The 6,000-nt window shown below is 56.4% G+C and overlaps 1 pseudogene; it reads right to left on the reverse strand.

The window, feature by feature from the left end:
- LOC135978093 (class I histocompatibility antigen, F10 alpha chain-like) overlaps positions 1-1,029 on the reverse strand; it is a 46,317-nt pseudogene extending 45,288 nt beyond the window's left edge.
- Positions 1,030-6,000: the final 4,971 nt, after the last annotated feature.

Genomic DNA, 6,000 nt, shown 5'->3' on the forward strand with positions numbered 1-6,000 from the left:
CAGTCTGAGCACCTCACGGGGCTGCGACGGGCTTGTCAGTGTGTGCAGCACCCATGGGTGCTCTGGCCCCAACGAAGCCTCATCCCCTGGCTGGGTGAGGTTGGCATTAGATGAAGGGGTTACAGTTCGGTGGCTCTCAGCACCCCACTACACACAGTGTCCCAGCAGCGACCCTGGCAGCACCTGGCACAAGGGGGCCAGGACCCCCCAGTCACTATAGCAACGTCACCGTTCCATGTCAGTGATCGCTCAGTGCTGGGGGGTGGGGGGAGCGGTGTGGTTATCCTGACACCTCTGAAAGCAGAGCCCAGAACTGCCCCCCCACACCCAGCTCCCCCCTCCCTGCACCCCCAACCCGACTGCCCCCCCACACCCAGCTCCCCCCTCCCTGCACCCCCCAGCCCGATTGCTCCCCGACACCCAGCTCCCCTCTCCCTGCGCCCCCAACCCGACTGCCCCCCCACACCCAGCTCCCCCCTCCCTGCGCCCCCCAGCCCGACTGCCCCCCTCACACCCAGCTCCCCCCTCCCTGCGCCCCCAGCCCGACTGCCCCCCCACACCCAGCTCCCCCCTCCCTGCACCCCCCAGCCCGACTGCTGCCCGACACCCAGCTCCCCTCTCCCTGCGCCCCCCAACCCGACTGCCCCCCGACACCCAGCTCCCCCCTCCTGCGCCCCCCAGCCCGACTGCCCCCCCCCCGACACACAACTCCCTGCACCCCCCAGCCCGGCTGCCCCCCCACACCCAGCTCCCCCCTCCCCGGCTGTCCCCCGACACCCAGCTCCCCCTCCCTGCGCCCCCCAGCCCGACTGCCCCCCCCACACCCAGCTCCCCCCTCCCCGGGGTCTCCCCCCGATACTCACGGCAGTGGCCCCCCGGCAGGGCTACAGCCCCCAGCAGCAGCAGGCGCAGCGCCAGGGCCATGCCCGGTCTCGGCCCCACAACCCGAGAACCCCGCGGGGCGCTGAGACCGGACTCCAGCTCCCAGCTACTGGCCGTGTGAGCCTCCAGTCTACAGGGATTGGCTGAGAGGGGACCATCCCGCCAATAGCGGCGCGCAGCCCCGCCTCCGTCACCGGTCGCTGGGCAGAACCCGCTGGGCCGGCTGGCGAAGGGGAACCGAATGTCTGAGCCGGGGGGGCGGGATGAGACCTGGGCCCCGGGGCTGTAATGGGCGGAGCCGCCATTAGCTCGGCCGGTCTCTGGCCCCGCCTCTCTGGGGTCAGCTGGTCCGTGTGTTCCGAGGCTGGAACTCGGGGGGCCGCACCCCCGGGCTGGGGGCGGGTGGCACTAGGGGAAGGGGTCACAGTTCGGCTCAGGGGCTCTCAGCCCCCCACTACACACAGTGACCCAGCAGCGCCCTTAGCTCTAGTCGGACCTGCAGCCCCCAGGCCCGAGACCCCTTCCTGGAGCTCAGGGACTTGTCTGTCCGGCTGGGAACTTTAATCACTTTCTGGATTTCATGAATTAACCCCTTCCCGCCCCTCTCCCTTTGCGGGGAGTGACCCCACAACAACCCCTGGCACTCCTACAGCCTCACTGCCCCCAGTGATTTGCCCTGGAAGCAGCAAATCTAGGGCTAGAACCCAGGAGTCCTGGCTCCAGCCCCCTGATCTAAGCACAAGGAGATGGTGACCCAACTCCTGTATTTTATTTGCTTTTGCAAGTCATGGGGCTGTTTACCTCATTTCGGGGAATTATTTTTCGTTAGTCTCCTCCTGGGAGCAGAGGAGGTACCAAGGCTCTGGGGCCTGAGACCTTTGCCCCGTGCTGCAGGACAGTCACTGTGGGCGTTAGTATCACTGGGCTTTGCATACTGCCCTGGGCCGGTCTCTCCTGGTCTGGGGAGCCAGGCTAATGGGAAACTTCCCCAGCTGGGATGCTGTCAAGGCTGATTCCCCACGCTGGCACTTTGAGTGCAGAAGGGGGGGGGAGGGTCCACAAGGACTCTAAAAATTAATACTGGCCACTCCAGGCTTGTATTAAACTCCCAAGGTTACAGATCCCCCTGGCCGTGGATTGGTAAATGCTGCCACCCCTTTGAGAGCCCAGGAAGGCGCACTTGGGAATTCCTTCCTGTGGGGTACCCCCGAACTCTTCCCCCCCTGTCTGGGGAAGAACTGAAAAAAGGAAAAGAAATCAGCTGCTGCCACCAGCTAACTGAAAAACATGCAGAGACCTCTTAAAACACAGAAATCCAATAATGTTCTTAAAAAAGGATCTCCCAGCAGTACGCCTTCTCGCTCTCAGCTCCTAGTGCCTCTTGCTCCCAGATCCTCACACACACCACCACAAACTGAAGTGAGCTCCTTTTTAAACCCAGGTGCCCTGATTAGCCTGCCTTAATTGAGTCTAGCAGGTTCTTCTTAATTGACTCCAGGTGTCCTAATTAGCCTGCCTGCCTTAAATTGGTTCAAGAAAGTTCCTGCTTGTTCTAGTGCAGCCCCTGCTCTGGTCACTCAGAGAACAGAAAACTATTCATCCAATGGCCAGTATATTTGCCTTCTACAAGGCTTCTGTACCCCATTTGTCTGGGTCTGTCACATATCCCTCCCCCCTGCTCAACACCAAGGGGTTGGGCAGCTTGGGACGCCAGACAGTGCACACGTGACAAGCCATCGGCATTGCCGTGATGGCTCCCTGCTCTGTGTTGCACACGGAACTGGAAAGGTTGGAGGGATAAGAACCACCTGGTCACCCTAGTGTTCTTCTCCTTGTTCCGTTGCATCCATTGAAGAGGGGCATGGTCGGTCACGAGGACAAATCTGCGCCCGAGCAGGTAGTAGCGCAACGTTTCCATGGCCCATTTTACAGCGAGGTACTCTCTCTCCACCACAGCATATTTTTGTTCCCTCGGAAGGAGTTTCCTACTGAGGTAGAGAACTGGATGTTCCTTTTCCCCAACCATCTGTGATAGAACGGCCCCTAACCCTACTTCCAATGCATCCGTCTGCAGGATAAATTCCTTGGTAAAATCTGGGGCTATCAGTACGGGGTTACTGCAGAGGGCAGTCTGTAGGTCTGTGAATGCTCTCTCTGCTCCGTCAGACCATCTCACCAGATCAGGTCCGTGGGCTTTCAGTAGGTCTGTCAGGGGGCTTGCCCTTGTGGCAAAGTGGGGGCTAAATCGTCGGTAATACCCCACCACACCTAGGAATGCCCGGACTTGTTTCTTGCGATGTGGTCGGGGCCAATTTTGGATGGCCTCTAACTTGTTCAGTTGGAGTTTTACCAAACCTTTTCCCACAATGTAGCCAAGATATTTGGCCTCCGTAAACCCTACAGCACACTTAGCAGGGTTAGCTGTAAGGCCAGCTCGCCTGAAGGTATCGAGCACTGCCTCCACCTTCGAGGTGGGTTTCCCAGTCTGGGGTATGAATGACCACATCGTCCAGGTAGGCAGCAGCATAATGATTATGGGGGTGTAGTAGCTTATCCATGAGGCGCTGAAAGGTAGCTGGGGCCCCATGTAGTCCAAAAGGGAGGACAATATATTGAATAAGACCCTCTGGTGTAGAGAACGCAGTCTTTTCCTTTGCGTCTTTGGCAAGGGGAATTTGCCAGTACCCCTTTGTCAAGTCTAGGGTAGTCAAGCACCGGGCATTGCCCAGACGGTCCACTAACTCATCTATGCGCGGTATGGGGTACGCGTCGAATTGGGATACCTCGTTTAGTCGCCAGAAGTCATTGCAAAACCTTGTGCTGCCATCAGGTTTGGCCACCAGCACGATTGGGCTGGACCACTGACTGTGGGATTCTTTGATGATCCCCAACTCCAGCATCTTTTGTACTTCTGCTTTTATTTCCTCCCTTTTGGCTGCTGGCACCCTGTAGGGCCTCATTGTTACTCTGGCCCCAGGGTTCGTGACGATGTGGTGATATGTCTCGGTTGTTCGACCCGGTTTTGTCGAGAACACATCTTGGTTACGGAAGATCATCTCAGACACCTCATTCTTCTGGTCTGGTGTTAAATCGGGAGACACTCTCACCTGTTTGGAAGGCTTGTTTTCCTGGGTTAGGTCTTTTTGGACCGTTGTGCATGCCTCTTGTGCATGCCAGGGTTTCAGAAGGTTAACGTGATAAATCTGTTCTTGTTTTCTGCATCCTGGCTGCCGCACCTTGTAGGTTACTTCCCCCACGGGTTCAACCACCTCATAGGGCCCCTGCCATTGGGCCAGAAGCTTGCTTTCTGCCGTGGGTACCAACACCATAACCCGATCCCCTGGTTGGAACTGTCGCACTTTTGCCTGGCGATTGTAATGGGTTCGCTGGGCCTCCTGTGCCTTCTCCAAATGTTCCCGTACAATAGGGGTGACCCTGGCTATCCGGTCTCGCATCTGCATTACATGTTCTATTATATTTCTCCCCTCACTGGGTTCCTCTTCCCAGATCTTTTTGGCGATATCTAGTATGCCACGGGGGTGGCGCCCGTATAATAACTCGAAGGGGGAAAACCCAGTTGAGGCCTGAGGTACCTCCCGGATAGCGAACATAAAGTAAGGCAGTAGGGTGTCCCAGTCCTTCCCGTCCCGATTTACCACCTTCCTTATCATAGCCTTGAGGGTTTGGTTAAACCTTTCTACCAGCCCATCAGTCTGCGGATGATAGACTGAAGTTCTCAGGGTATGTATATGGAGCAGCGTGCAGAGGTCCTTCATTAGCTTCGACATAAATGGAGTTCCTTGATCTGTTAGTATCTCCTTCGGTAGCCCCACTCGGGCAAAGATCCCCACCAGTTCTTTGGCTATTGTTTTAGAGGCCGTGTTCCGCAGGGGGATGGCTTCTGGGTAGTGAGTAGCATAGTCCAAAACAACAAGTATATATTGGTGACCCCGAGCCGTCTTCTCCAGGGGTCACACTAGGTCCATGGCTATTCGCTCAAAGGGGACCTCTATGATGGGAAGGGGTACTAAAGGTGCCCTCAAATGGGGACAGGGACTGTGCAGCTGACACTCTGGACAGGACACACAGTACCTCCTCACTTCTTCATGTACTCCGGGCCAGAAAAATCGTCGTAGGACCTGTGCCAGGGTCTTTTCTACCCCCAAATGCCCCCTAAAAAGATGACTATGGGCAAGGCTTAATACAGCATTCTGGTGTTTTTGAGGTACTAGGACCTTCCAGTCCTAGAATCTATGAATCTATGCTGTCCCTTCTGCCCCTATACTGGGGCGACCCGGTATAAGAGATCCTTCTTCATTATGAAGTAGGGTCCAGGTCCTTGGGTTTTTCCTTCCATGGGAACCCCATCTATTTTGGTCACTTCTTTCCTAATGTTGTCATACCTTGGGTCTTCAGCCTGGTCCCGTCCAAAATTTCCTCTCCCGGGGCTAATCTGCCCGAGATCTAGGGGGCCAATCTCTGTTGCTTCTACTGGTTCAGAGGCATTAGGGTGGGGGTCAGACTCAAGTGCTTCTCTCTCCTGGGCGGCCTCCTGTTCAGCTGCTCGGGTCCGCCTACCTATGAGAGCAACCCTGTGGCTTTGGGTCAATATTCGGGTTCCCAAGGCCTTAGCTGCCCGTCTTTCCCTTTTCGTCTTTCTACCCTGTCTGGGAGTGGAGAACAAATCTGGGGATATTTCAGAGAAGATTGGAGGTTGACAGTCCACTGTGGATGCCTCACAAATTTTAGGGTCCCCATCTTTCTCCAATCCCCCTACTGGGAGTAAGTCTCCAAACCCTGGGAAGTCCCTCCCTATGAGCACTGGGTATGGGAGTATAGGGACTACACCTGCTGCTACCTCAGTAGTGTTCCCTTGGATCTCGATTTTTACTGGGATGGTGGGGTAGTAACTAACTGCCCCATGGACACAGGTTATCCCCGTACGTTTAGCCTGCAGCAACTGACTACACTTCACAAACCTCCCTGAGATAAGCGTGATAGCACTCCCCGAATCAACCAGTGCCGTGGTCTCTACCCCATTTAGTTTCACTGGTCTGGTATACATATGTGGGGTTAGTGAGACCCCCACAAGGTGGATTAGGGAGCATGGGTCTGCCC

The sequence above is a fragment of the Chrysemys picta genome, unplaced genomic scaffold, assembly GCF_011386835.1.
Source record: "Chrysemys picta bellii isolate R12L10 unplaced genomic scaffold, ASM1138683v2 scaf114, whole genome shotgun sequence".
In the NCBI taxonomy this organism is placed as follows: Eukaryota; Metazoa; Chordata; order Testudines; family Emydidae; genus Chrysemys; species Chrysemys picta.